Source organism: Bufo bufo, chromosome 4 (assembly GCF_905171765.1).
Source record: "Bufo bufo chromosome 4, aBufBuf1.1, whole genome shotgun sequence".
NCBI classification, from domain to species: domain Eukaryota; kingdom Metazoa; phylum Chordata; class Amphibia; order Anura; family Bufonidae; genus Bufo; species Bufo bufo.
The window spans coordinates 54867978-54883221 of NC_053392.1; the positions used below are offsets into that span (position 1 = coordinate 54867978).

At 48.8% G+C, this 15244-nt stretch overlaps 1 protein-coding gene across 1 annotated transcript in view; it reads left to right on the plus strand.

Moving 5' to 3' along the window:
• Positions 1–418: 418 nt before the first annotated feature.
• LOC120997249 (cytochrome P450 2K6-like) overlaps positions 419–15244 on the plus strand; it is a 56667-nt gene continuing 41841 nt past the window's right edge. Inside the window, exon 1 of the mRNA XM_040427255.1 lies at positions 419–511. The gene's annotated coding sequence lies outside the window, so the exon portion shown is untranslated. The remainder of the gene's footprint in view (positions 512–15244) is intronic.

The window sequence follows — 15244 nt, forward strand, 5'->3', positions numbered from 1 at the left end:
TTCTTGTGAAATTCCCAATAAGTTTGATGTGTCACATGACCCTCTTCCTTTTGAAAAAACTAAAGTTGGATTCAAAATGGCTGACTTCAAAATGGCCGCCATGGTCACCACCCATCTTGAAAAGTTTCCCTCCTCACATATACTTATGTGCCACAAACAGGAAGTTAATATCACCAACCATTCCCATTTTAATAAGGTGTATCCATATAAATGGCCCACCCTGTACAATAAAATCATGAACATTCATTTGAAAAACAAAATGCTTAGTCATAATTTACAGGTTTGCAAGTTGTTTCTCCTGTGAAAAAGCCTGCAGTAGTAATATTACACCATCAGCAGAAGAGAAACCTTGTGATGAGGAGGGGTAGGTTGTATTACACAATGCAATGAGGAGGGACCACGTGTTACATAATGCAGACAGGTAAAAGGTTAGATTCTTCTGCTTGTAGAGGAAGGGTGAGACAAGATTAGTAGTAGGAAGTCATTGTGGGTTAATCTCGCTGGAGGAAAGGTAAATCATGCAGGTTATTATCTACATGGACATAGCGGTCAAATGTGTGTAAACTTTAGTCATGTTACCAACTCAGGAGTAGCTGAACAGGTCCCGATAGGATGTGACATAATAGATGGAAGATACTTGTGTCTGATTTAGCGAATAATTGTATTCCATATTGATAAGATCATTCTAGTGCACCTCTTTGAATGACTCTGTCCTGTGCTGTTCCTCTGTGTGCCTGCACAGGCTGACACCATCTTACCAGGGCTGTCAGTGGCAGATTGTGCAGGGACGCACCTCCACCTAGTAACAGGCAGTCGGCAATCCATTTATAAACTTCTAGCAGGTATCACAGAGGCACAGCACCACATATGTAACGCCCCTAGTGGTATTACCACTCCTGCGCCCTTCTTCTGTCTGTATATTTGCACCATCATAGCATATACGCTATTGCTAACCTTGATTGTGAGGCTGCAATCCAACACTATACAGGGTCAGTCCTCAGCCCACTATGATATACAGTAGATATAAAAAGTCTACACACCCCTTTTAAAATGTCAGGTTTCTGTGATGTAAAAAAATGAGACAAAGATAAATAATTTCAGAACTTTTTCCACTTTTTAAGGTGACCTATAAACTGTACAACTCATTTGAAAAACAAACTGAAATCTTTTAGGTAGAGGGAAGAAAAAATATAAAAATAAAACAATGTGGTTGCATAAGTGTGCACACCCTTAAACTAATACTTTGTTGAAGCACCTTTTGATTTTATTACTGCACTCAGTCTTTTTAGGTATGAGTCTATTAGCATGGCACATTTTGGCTTGGCAAGATTTGCCCACTCTTCTTTGCAAAAAAGCTCCAAATCTGTCAGATTGCGAGGGCATCTTCTATGCACAGCCCTCTTCAGATCACCCCACAGATTTTCAATCGGATTCAGGTCTGGGCTCTGACTGGGCCATTCCAAAACTTTCATCTTCTTCTGGTGAAGCCATTCCTTTGTTGATTTGGATGTATGCTTTGGGTTGTTGTCATGCTGAAAGATGAAGTTCCTCTTCATGTTCAGCTTTCTAGCAGAAGCCTGAAGGTTTTGTGCTAATATTGACTGGTATCTGGAACTGTTCATAATTCCCTCTAGCTTAACTAAGGCCCCAGTTCCAGCTGAAGAAAAACAGCCCCTTGGCATGATGCTTGCTTCACTGTGGGTATGGTGTTCTTTTGGTGATGTGCAGTGTTGTTTTTGCGCCAAACATATCTTTTGGAATTATGGTCAAAAAATTCAACCTTGGTTTCATCAGGCCATAACACCTTTTCCCACATGCTTTTGGGAGACTTCAGATGTGTTTTTGCAAAATGTAGCCTGGCTTAGATTGTTTTTGCAAATGTGATCGCACACTACATCCAGCACTCTGCCCTCCATGCTGGATGAGACATTGGTTTATATTTTGGCCAAAGCATAGTAAGCCACTCACCGCGTCAAGGCTGTCTCATGAGTGGTCCCTAACTCTTGTTCCTACCTGTTCATGGGCCATGACAGCCACACAAAATCCAGGGAATGCAGGTCAGCATGCAAGCCAAGTACACTTTGCTTGTAACCCCGTCCGGTGCCATTACAGCTTTCATCGGATCCAGGGATGCAAGTACCAACATGCACGCTGAACCCACCATATACTTCTCCTGGAGCCAGATGGCTAATGGTAGGTTTTATACAAGCAGACTCAGTTTTATACTGACTTTAAAACCAGCCTCAAGGACAGATTAACTGGTCAGGTGTGCAATGACTCCAAGGAGATCGCCACGCCTCCAATATATACTACAAAGAAAAAAATATAAGGGGTTGGGTCAGCACAACCTGCCTGTAGGTGCAGATCGCTATGGCGAAATACATATACAAACGGAAAATGCAAATGTGATCGCACACTACATCCAGCACTCTGCCCTCCATGCTGGATGAGACATTGGTTTATATTTTGGCCAAAGCATAGTAAGCCACTCACCGCGTCAAGGCTGTCTCATGAGTGGTCCCTAACTCTTGTTCCTACCTGTTCATGGGCCATGACAGCCACACAAAATCCAGGGAATGCAGGTCAGCATGCAAGCCAAGTACACTTTGCTTGTAACCCCGTCCGGTGCCATTACAGCTTTCATCGGATCCAGGGATGCAAGTACCAACATGCACGCTGAACCCACCATATACTTCTCCTGGAGCCAGATGGCTAATGGTAGGTTTTATACAAGCAGACTCAGTTTTATACTGACTTTAAAACCAGCCTCAAGGACAGATTAACTGGTCAGGTGTGCAATGTACATTGTATATGTATTTCGCCATAGCGATCTGCACCTACAGGCAGGTTGTGCTGACCCAACCCCTTATATTTTTTTCTTAGATTGTTTTTCTTCGTAAGAAAAGGCTTTCGTCTTGCCACTCTACCCCATAGCCCAGACATATGAAGAATACGGGAGATTATTGTCACATGTATCACACAGCCAGTACTTGCCAGATATTCCTGCAGCTCCTTTAATGTTGCTGTAGGCCTCTTGGTAGCCTCCCAGACCAGTTTTCTTTTCGTCTTTTCATCAATTTTGGAGGGACGTCTAGTTCTTGGTAATGTCACTGTTGTGCCATATTTTCTCCACTTGATGATGACTGTCTTCACTGTGTCCCATGGTAGATCTAATGCATTGGAAATTCTTTTGTACCCTTCTCCTGACTGATGCCTTTTAACAATGAGATCCCTCTGATGCTTTGGAAGCTCTCTATGGACCATGGCTTTTGCTGTGGGATACGACTAAGAAAATTTCAGGAAAGGCCAACTAGAGCAGCTAAACTTTATTTTGGGTTAATCAGAGGCACTTTAAATGATGGCAGGTGTATGCTGACCCTATATAACAGGATTTTGAATGTGATTGCTTAATTCTGAACACAGCTACATCCCCCACATTATTATTTTTTTTGTTTTGTTTTCTTCCCTCCACCTAAAAGATTTCAGTTTGTTTTTCAATTGAGTTGTACAGTTTATAGGTCACATTAAAGGTGGAAAAAGTTCTGAAATGATTTATCTTTGTCTCATTTTTTTTACAGCACAGAAACCTGACATTTTAACAGGGGTGTGTAGACTTTTTATATCCACTGTATATCATAGTGGGCTGAGCACTGTCCCTGTATAGTGTTGGTTTGCAGCCTCACAATCAAGGTTAGCAATAGCGTATATGCTATGATGGTGCAAATCCACTGTAGATATATGTATTGGTAATAATTTATTAGTATCTCCATTTCAGTTTTTTTATTTCTATTAACATAATTTTTTTAATTTTTTTTTAGTTTTATTTTATACATGTATTTGATAATAAAAACATATTTGTACATAAATAATGAATTTGATTGAGTGCCCTCCAATATATATAGTTTCTAAAACCAGTCATGAGAAGTGGCAGCTACTCATTAACAAAGACGTGATGGCCAGAGGTAATTAAGTTGAGCTGGACTGGTCCATGAAAGCACTAGAACAGGGGTCAGCAACCTTCGGCTCTCCAGCTGTTGCCTACCCCTGCACTAGAAGGTCCTTCCAAGTGCCCAAGATCTTCAAGCATGATTCACAAATACCCTATTCGATCGTAAGGTTAGGTGATGTCTCTCAACAACATCTGCCCCGAGAAGAGGAGCCAAAAATCCCAGAAAGGGGACGACTTGCAGGAAAGGGGTGTGGTGCAAATTTACCCCAAAGTAGATGTTTTGGTGTTGTGTTTGTAGTGTTGAGCGAATCGAAAAGTCCAAAGTGGACTTTGATCCGAATTTCAGGAAAAATTTGATTCGCCGCAAAGCCGTGCTTTATGGTAAAATGAGGTAAAAAAAATTGTACTTACCTCAACCGTTTAAGTGTGAAGATCCTGTGTAAAATCTTGTGCGCGGTGACGTATGACATCCCCACGCTGGCAGACATGATGACATCATCACGCGTCGCGTGAGAATTCACGCTGGATCTTTAATCAAGATGGCGGCTGCGGGCTCTTCACGATCAAATGGATGAAGTAAGTATGATTTATTTATTTTTTTTTTAATATAGACCTTAATATTAATGTTAGATGCCGCGATCATCAGCGATGAGCACGGCATCTGAGGGGTACAATGCACAATCGCCGTTCCCTACTTACAAATGAAGTAATTCGTCACAAAGCAAATTTCTTTGTAAAATATCTTTGTAAATCTTCACTTATCTCTAGTTGTAACCATTGGAAACGAGCCGTGTATAATGTGATGGAAAAATGTATCAAACCAGCAAATGAGGCAATGTGGACAATCACAGTACATTAGTAAGAGCATTGTATTAACTATGTCTACATGCATTTTAGAGAAAGGGCCCAATACCTTTTGTGTCCTTTGGGCTAATAGGATAGAATACAGATATGCTGTAATATGATAGCGGCTCATGACCCCTGCCCTGGTTAGCAAATCACTTTCAACTCAAGTTTCTATTTGTTTACTTTCCCTGCAGGAGACTTTACAAGGAAAATCTGGAATTACCTGTCCAATTAAGGGCTCTTTCACACTTGCGTTGTTGTGTTCCGGCACAGAGTTCCGTCGTCGGGGCTCTATGCCGGAAGAATCCTGATCAGGATTATCCCCATGCATTCTGAATGGAGAGAAATCCGTTCAGGATGCATCATGATGTCTTCAGTTCCGGAACGGAACGTTTTTTGGCCGGAGAAAATACCGCAGCATGCTGCGCTTTTTGCTCCGGTCAAAAATCCTGAACACTTGCCGCAAGGCCGGATCCGGAATTAATGCCCATTGAAAGGCCTTAATCCGGATCCGGCCTTAAGCTAAACGTCGTTTCGGCGCATTACCGGATCCGACGTTTAGCTTTTTCTGAATGGTTACCATGGCTCCCAGGACACTAAAGTCCTGTTTGCCATGGTAAAGTGTAGTGGGGAGCGGGGGAGCAGTATACTTACCATCCGTGCGGCTCCCGGGGCGCTCCAGAATGACGTCAGGGCGCCCCACGCGCATGGATGACGTGATCGCATCTGACGTCATTCTGGAGCACCCCGGGAGCCGCACGGACTGTAAGTATACTGCTCCCCCGCTCCCCACTACTACTATGGCAACCAGGACTTTAATAGTCCTGGGTGCCATAATAACACTGAACGCATTTTGAAGATGGATCCGTCTTCAAATGCTTTCAGTTCACTTGTGGTGTTACGGATCCGGCGGGCACCTCCGGCAAATGGAGTACACGCCGGATCCGGACAACGCAAGTGTGAAAGAGGCCTTAATTTATGGGGTTTGGCAGCAGGAATTCCATGACTTGTGCAGTACATTGCTCTTCATTCTCTAACAATCTCAACTTTAGCCTCCAATATCCATCATTTAGGCCCTGTTTTTTGGCCTGGCCATAGACCTTACAGGGAAATGTCCCGGTGGGCAGATGTCCAGGTGCTGCCCAAGTCCTCCTCATGGCTGCCAGTGGGCATATAGTGATCTGATGCTCTCTATATTAATACCAGGAGCATCTGGTACATGCACCTGGCTGGCAGAAGAAAGTTCCATCCTGAAATCAACTGTATTTCTGTCTTCAGAGTGCTGCACCTCTGGTTGGTCCTGCTGGGGCAGTATTTTGTGCTGCACTGTGGTTTGGTTCGGATGAGGAAGTATTTTGTGCCACACTGTGTATTTGGTTCTGCTGGGGCAGTATATTGTGCTGCACTTGCAACAGAGGCGTAGTCCGCAAGGGGTCCCTTTAAGATGAGATGTGTTTTGTGACGCCAGTTGCAGTGAAGCAACAACGGGACAGAGTCCCTTTAATGAATGGTGTTGGTACCCAGGTATAGGAATGGCGGAGTGGTGTAGGGTGACCTATAATGTCCCTTAATGTTTTGTGCACGTGTCACAGTGCTCCTACCTGGATACGCTGGACCCCAGGAGTTGGCTCAAAAGCAATGGAAAGGGGGATTGTTGATGAAGGGGATGAAGAAATAAATTGAGTCCAGACTTTGTGATGAAGTTGATAACAGCTTTACTTTCATTAAATGTTTCTCCAAACGATTTACAGACTTTGTCTTGGTTCCCAGCAGGCGGTAGCATGTAAACTGGCAGGCAAACTCCTCTCTGCTACATCTGTTGCTCTCTGGCTCTGCTGTGCGGACAAGCTTAAGTAGAATCTTTGCTTCTACAGGATGCTGCCACTTCTCTCTTGCAGTATGGCTATAGGTTTGTCCAGGGAACTATACTTCCTGGCTTCACAGGCTCCAAGCTTCTGCCTCCATGTCCAGCTGAGCTGAAGGTGCTCCAGCTGGCCTGGGCAAGGCACATCAAGTCGGGATGTGCACCTGCTTCCTTCCCCTAGCAGGGGGTAAGCTAGTCTAACTAAACTGGTCCCCACTCTTCCTGCAGGAAATGGGACTCGCCCACTCTTCCACAGAGGGGGGAAGGGGGGTTGGAATTGGATGGAAAGCTCCATTATACCTAACTGTAGCTCTGCCGTGTTTGCTGCCATCTGCTGTTGAACCAGGCATATTACATGTAAACATAACAGTTACAATAAATAGATATGCACAGTGTGACTGTCCTGCAATAATTAGGTTAACCATAGGAGACAGTAGAGGGGTGCAAAAGTGGTAATGGCACTCTGGGTCATTACACACTGTGTGTTTGGTTCTGCTGGGGCAGTACTTTGTGCCGCACTGTGTTTGGTTCTGCTGGGGAAGTAGTTTGTGCTGTACTGTGTATTTGGAACTGCTGGGACAGTATTTTGTGCTGCACTACAGTATTGCTGCCCCCCCCCCCAAAAAAAATAAATAAAATATATATATATATATATATAAAAAAAATTCAGTCCTTGTCCCGGGCCCCTTATGAGTTTGGGCCAGATAGCAGCCACTTCCCCTGCCTACACTATACCTAAGCCCCTACTAACCATTCTGTTCCTCACCTTTTAGTAGGAGGGGGAGTTGAATAGCTGACAGCTATATTACTGACACTGCTGTAAGGTGAGGAACTATGGTCCAGACACTCATCACCCAAGACTACTAGACCAGTTACAATTCAAGTCTAGACCTGACAATGGACACTTATACCCACAAATGCTAGGTCTTAGCCATACAATCTGCCTTTATACCTACTTTACTGGTGCCAGAAACTGCACTTTGAATACATGGCACAAGTACTACTTTTATTTTTCATTATTATATCTATTTGCAAAAAAAAAGTAAAAATAAATAAATACAAAATGCAGATACTCCTGAACTTCCATCCTCCATAACATTTTATGTCACCTGTTTAACCATTGTATGGCTGCTTATTACTTAATAATGGGTCAGTAGTTGCTCGGGTAAAATCTGCTTTATGTTTATTGCTAGTCAGAGAAGTTTTGCATGACTTAAGGAGGTAAGATCATTTCCAGACCCATTCCCACCAACCACTTCCCCCTTTCCCCAGTAAGCACACAAAACCTGAATTCTTGGTGGAAAGGCCATAGCAGCCGTTTATTAAATAACAATATTTTAATCCAACATCATTATAATGCAAACATGAGATATACATATATGCAAACATCAACAGTACAATGTCCCAACAATCACTTTGCGGAAGGATCCTAGAAGGCAACCCAAGCAAGCTGCTATCTTCACTCCTCACATCTTATCCTTTTACCCTCGGCCGCACTCTCCGACCCAAGGGCACCGAATCCTCCAGAATCCATATCTTCCTCTACCCCTGTAGGCCTTTTAGCCCAACAGGAGCCCCCCAGCTTCCAGCTTACCAAACCACATAAGATGCACGCTCCAACGTGTCATGCACCTAATAAAACGTAGAATTGCCTTCCAGGACCCCCCGTTAACCAGCCCCCTGCTATGACATGAAAAAATCCCCCCAAAACAACTTAAAACAGGGCGGGTGGGTGGGCAACTCGCCTAGGCGCAACGGACACTGGTGCCGATCCCGCCCCTAACCCCAGCCTATATACGGCGCGCGAACCCCCTGCCACCCCCACAGACCCTCCCCCAGAAACACTACCCCTTTCCTAACCACATTAACCCTGACCTGTCTGGACACTTCCCCCTTCCAGTCAATTTTCACTGCGCTACATCTGCGCCTCGCTCCGTTGTCATACTGACTTAAGGAGGTAAGATCATTTCCAGACCCATTCCCACCAACCACTTCCCCCTTTCCCCAGTAAGCACACAAAACCTGAATTCTTGGTGGAAAGGCCATAGCAGCCGTTTATTAAATAACAATATTTTAATCCAACATCATTATAATGCAAACATGAGATATACATATATGCAAACATCAACAGTACAATGTCCCAACAATCACTTTGCGGAAGGATCCTAGAAGGCAACCCAAGCAAGCTGCTATCTTCACTCCTCACATCTTATCCTTTTACCCTCGGCCGCACTCTCCGACCCAAGGGCACCGAATCCTCCAGAATCCATATCTTCCTCTACCCCTGTAGGCCTTTTAGCCCAACAGGAGCCCCCCAGCTTCCAGCTTACCAAACCACATAAGATGCACGCTCCAACGTGTCATGCACCTAATAAAACGTAGAATTGCCTTCCAGGACCCCCCGTTAACCAGCCACAGACGCACATAGGAGACACCTCACCTATGGACGTCCCGCCAAACCCTGAACGCTGTCTCCAAACCCTCCTGAAGCCCCAGCGCCCACAAGTCCATCCCAATCTCGTTAAGATGAACCCCATCAGCCCTGAGGAATTGAGGTGACGCAACCTCCAATTCCCGGTGACGTACCACAAAACCGCCCTGCCGCCGCACAAAGCGCCCCACCTCCTTGTTCACCTTCGCACGAGCCTTGTTGATACGCTCTACTGACCTCGCAAAACGCCACGCACTCCTCGCCACCACGTCAGACCATACCACCAACAAATCCGGGAACTCCTCAGTCAAACGCAGCAAATCCAACTTAACATCCCGAATGACATCCCTCGAGCGACGAACCCCCAAATCGTTCCCGCCCACATGCAGAACCACAATGTCAGGACACCTGTCCAGGGAAGCATATTCATGGAATACAGGTAAAACACGCCCCCACAGCATACCCCGCACGCCAATCCACCGGACCTGCAAGTCCTCCGGCCGGAAACCTAACTGCCGTCCGTTCCTCCGCACGTCTGCTCTCAACGCTCCCCAATACACATAAGAATGGCCTAAAATCCAGGCCAAACAAGAAGAAGACGATCCTGAAAACAAACAAAAGAAATTAGCACCCCAACCTACAATAACAAATTAAATAAAATTAACACACACACTCCACCCACCGACTTTATAACATATGAGGACGAATATAGGAACGAAAGCAAGCAGACTCCCACCTGCCAATCCTCCTAATGGCCTCGTCCCCCAAACCCCATCTGGCAGCTTCAGTCGCCGCCCCAATACGAAATGAATGAGACGCAAACTCACTTGCCGCATAACCCGCTGCTGTCAAACATTTCCGAAAAACCGCAACGAATTGATAACGAGACAAGGCCGAACCGTCCATATGAACCAGCAACGAAGCCGGCCCTTCCGGCCGGACCGCCAGAAAAACCTCCAAACACCGCACAGGGCACAACACTGACCCCAGCAGCGGCCGCAACCAAATGCACACCCCTTTACCCACCTGGTCCGTCTTGGACCTACGCAACCTGCACCGCAATCCATCTTCACCAACACTCACATCCTCCCGCAGCAAACCACCGCCACTCACTCGATTGTTAGCCACCAGCTCCGAGACCCGAAAAGCCCCAAAGAAAGCCAAAGAAAACGCCGCCCTAAACAAACACAACTCATACCAGGACTTGCACACCGCCTCCGCCCGGTCCCACAACGACTGCAACACCTGAAAAGAAACCGGGCGACGGACATCTTTTCGAACCCCACTACGACGATACCCCTTCAAAGCCTGCCGCACCAAAAAACTTCTGGAAACATCCGCCAAACCCCGCAACTTTAACCAAAAGGCCACCGCCGCCACCCTTTTTGCCGCCGCCGAGAACGACAAACCTGCACTAAACGACACACCCACAAAATACACCAACAACGAAAGAAAATCCTCAACCCCTTCGCACCCCCCCACCTGCTCCATCAAACGTTCCCACTGAGACCACACAGAAGAATAAGCCGACCACGTACTGCTACTCACGGACCGCTGAATCAGGTCTAACGAGACCCCAAGGCCACGCTCCAGAGCCACTGAGGACACGACAGACCCGTCACTTCCGCGCCCGGAACCAGACTGCGAAAACGATCCCACTGGAAACGAGAAAGAGCGTCAGCTATGCAATTATCAACACCTGGAACATGCACCGCCACAAAACACGCATTCAACCTCAAACCGTTCAGAACCAGGTGCCGAAGCAACCGCACCACTGGTGGGGAATTGGCCGACTGACTATTCACCGCCTGCACCACCCCCAAATTGTCACAACAAAAACGCACCCGTTTGTTCCTCAACAACTCACCCCACAACTCAGTGGCTAAAACTATAGGGAACAACTCCAACAGAGCCAGGTTCCCAAGCAAGCCAGCAACCCTCCATTCCTCCGGCCAAGCCCCCGCACTCCATTGCCCCTGACAAAAAGCCCCATAACCACATGCCCCCGACGCGTCCGTGAACAATTCCAAATCCACATTAGAAATGGGCGCCTCCATCCAAACCGAACGACCGTTAAATTCCTTCAAAAAACGCTCCCACACTTCCAAATCCGCACGCACCTCACCCCCCAACCGCACAAAATGAAAGGGAGCTTTCACACCCGCCGTGGCTCTGGACAGACGCCTACAAAAAACTCGCCCCATGGGCAAAATCCTACAGGCAAAGTTCAATTTACCCAAAACCGACTGTACCCGCCTGAGCTGCACCTTCCTCGTCTTACGCAAAAAACCCACCTCACTACACAAATCAACCACCTTATCCTCGGGCAGCCTACACTCCATAGCCACGCTATCAATCACGATCCCCAAAAACTTCACAGTTGTAGATGGACCCTCCGTCTTCTCCTTCGCTAACGGAACCCCAAATCTCCCCGCCACCCGCTCCATGGTATGCAACAACACTGAGCACACCCTTGACCCAGCCGGGCCCAAAAACAGAAAGTCGTCCAGGTAATGCAACACAGAACTCCATCCCGCCTCTCGCCGCACTACCCACTCCAAAAAAGAACTAAACATTTCAAACAACGAACACGAAATCGCACACCCCATGGGTAAGCAACAATCCACAAAAAACCGCCCTTCCCACTTAAAACCCAGTAAACGAAAACTATCGGGATGAATTGGCAACAGGCGAAACGCCGCCTCAATATCCGTCTTAGCTAACAATGTCCCTTGCCCAAAACGCCGCACCCACCTAATCGCCTCGTCAAACGACGTATACGACACGGAGCACAAAACCTCATCAATGCCGTCATTCACGGAACCCCCAGCCGGGTAAGACAAGTTGTGAATGAGCCGAAATTTGTTAGGTTCCTTCTTAGGAACTAATCCCAAAGGCGAAACCCACAAATCCGGCAATGGACACTCCACAAAGGGGCCTACCACCCTACCAGCATCCACCTCTTTCGCAATCTTATCAGACACAACCTCAGGACGCTGCAACGCGGAAGCCAAATTACGCGCCGCAACCACCGAACCCACTGCTGTGCACGGAATCCGAAAACCGTCCCGAAAACCGGCCAATAACACTGCCGCCGCCTCCCTATTTGGATAGTTCTCTAGAAACGGCTCCATCACGTCCACCCTCACCGGGGTCACCCCTCTTCTGCGTAACCTCCAATCCCCTCCCCCTACCGCGCTTGAAACACCGCGCAAAACTATGGGCTCCCCCACAACCGGAACACTCATGCTTGAAACGGCACTCCGAAAGATACTTGCAGTGTCCTTCATTGAACTGCCAGCAACATCCCCTTTTGCTCCCTCCAGCCGCATCGGACGCCGAGGGACCCCCGGCCGCCCCACGAAAGGGCTGGCTAACCCCTTTTGGCGCCGCCATCAACCGCATCCACAGACCAATGTCCTTATGGTCCCAACGAATACTAGGCCTAACCGCCTTCCTCTGGCGAAACTGCTCATCGTACCTGAGCCACGCCACCCCACCATATGTACGATACGCCTCCCCTATGGCGTCCATATAGCAAAAAAGGGCCGAACAGTGTTCAGGCGCCTTTTCCCCCACCACACTGGCGAAAATAGCAAAAGCCTGCAGCCAATTAAAAAATGTACGCGGAATCAGCCTGTACCTCCGCTTCTCCTCCTCCTCCTTTTTACTCTCGTCCGGCTTACCCCTATCCAAATTAAATTTGTCCAACGGAAGTAACGAGAATATCTCGACATACTCGTCCTTCCAAATCTTCTCCCTGACCTCACTCTTCAAATGAGCCCCCAACGGCCCCTCAAAGCACACATATACCTCCCCTTTTGCAGCATCCGCTAACCGAACCTCGTCCACGGCAGCCCCTTTACCACCTCCACTCCCGGCGGCCTCAACCACCGCCGACCCTGCTCCCATGACAGGGGTGTCACCCACTCCAGCCCCACTTAAACGCACCCCCTCCCCAACCGCCGGCGCAGCAGCCCAAACGGCGGCTGGGGACGACACCGCCCCGGTCTTCCACCGCGACAATAACGACCACATACCCGTCAACAATTCGTGAGCCAACCCCTCCTCCCCTGGCAACGAAGTCCCACCCCCCACACCAGGAACCTGACACGACGTCCTCTCACCTGGCTGTCCCTGGGGCATCCTCCCAGCAGCCGCCGACCTCACCGATGTTCCTCTCTGCATCGACCCAGCCGAAGACCTAGACGTCGAGGGACCTGCGCCGTCCGCATCATCCATCCGACCTCCGATCTCCCACGCTTCCTGGCTGACTTCTCCTTCCTCCAAAGACTGATCGGCTGAGAAACCCCCGCCAGAATCCACGTGGCGTGGCTGCGTAGGCGCCAATTCCCTGCGTGCCGACCCACCGTCCAGTGGCCGCTGCGAAACTCTCGAACCAAGGACATCCCGCCCAAGCTCCGCAGCCTGTCCGCTGCGAGCCGCAACTTGCGATCCTGCGAAAAATTCGTTAGCGTGCTGCACCGTGGGTGAAACAAAGTCCAGTCCCCCGGCCAGCGCATCACTCAGCGAACTTCTGCCTGGTACAGAGGACCGACCAGCAGGTGGCAGCATTGCATCACTCCTTAGACCACTGCCTGGTACTAAGGATCGACCAGCAGGTGGCGACATAGAAGCACTCCTCAGCCGTCTGCCTGGTGTCGAGGACCGACCAGCAGGTGGCGACATCTCCTCATTCCTCTCACTGCTGCCTGATACCACAGACCTACCAGCAGGTGGCGCCGATCCCGAACCATCCAGACGAGACTGCACTTCAGAAGACTGCCGCCGTCCCTCAGACCTGGACCGTGACGCTGCTCTCCTGCTCCTGGAATCACCCCCAGCTGCCAGGCCACCACCGGAGGTAAGTGAGGCCGCGTCCGCATGTCTGCCCTCTCTGCTGCTGCCGGTCACACTTACAGACCGCTGCGCTGCCCGCTGCTCCCTGCTAGATCCGCCGACCACAAGGCCCTCACCAGCCATCAGTGAAGCCGCATCAGGCCGGCCACCTCCATCGCTGCCGGTCTCAATATCAGCCCGGCCGCCCCCCCGCATACCGCGCCGATACATAGCACCGCCGCGCGCCCCCCCCCCCCCCCCCGCCGGGAACGGGACACCCGCTGGGCACTCACCCTCGCCTCCACCGCAAGCGCACTATGCTGCGCAGAATTCCTCCCGCTGCGCCGGCTGGCAGAAACACTTGCCACCCCAGCCGATCGCATCGGAGGGTCCCCAGGAGGGCTCCTCAAACGCCGCCGAGCCCGAGGGGTCGCCTCCGGGCTCAGACGTTCAGGCGGCACCGATCTCCTAGCCCTCAACCTCCCCCCTGCCGCGACCGGAGGCACACTAGGGGCCCCCACTGCAGCCTGCAAACTACTCACCAGCCAAGCCGAACCATGCTGTTCGGCCGCTGCCCGCACCGCCGCCATCAAATCTTCCAGAGACGCCATATCACTACACTATCCCGCACACAACCAACTCGCCTAGGCGCAACGGACACTGGTGCCGATCCCGCCCCTAACCCCAGCCTATATACGGCGCGCGAACCCCCTGCCACCCCCACAGACCCTCCCCCAGAAACACTACCCCTTTCCTAACCACATTAACCCTGACCTGTCTGGACACTTCCCCCTTCCAGTCAATTTTCACTGCGCTACATCTGCGCCTCGCTCCGTTGTCATACATCTTTACAGACCTTCTCAGATTTCACCAGGCGAGGTCAGCAGGTGGGTTATATATTTTCTTAGTGTTTGTCGGCAGGCAGTTCACTGCAGAAGAGCAGAGGAGAGAAGAGTCACAAGACACCCTGGTAAGCAGCTTTAATTCAACATTGATAAGAAGAAGAATAGAATTTTAGAAAGGCCAAAAAAATTTAAACATACATTTAATGAAAGAGGAGGATCAAAGTTTTATTATAATACTGTAGTGTAGCTATGGAGGATGCAATGCTTACGATCACTCGTAGTCCTGGGGACCCTACGTAATTGAACATCAGCCACTTGAACAATTGTGTATCTTCTTTTACAAAATGAAGCATTATATATGCTTTATTTATATATAGAAATGTTCCTTTGGCCGATCATCATCCTACTGTATCTAAAACTCCACAGATCAGTCAAAAAAACACATAAAAACGTGTGTGACAGCTGATTGG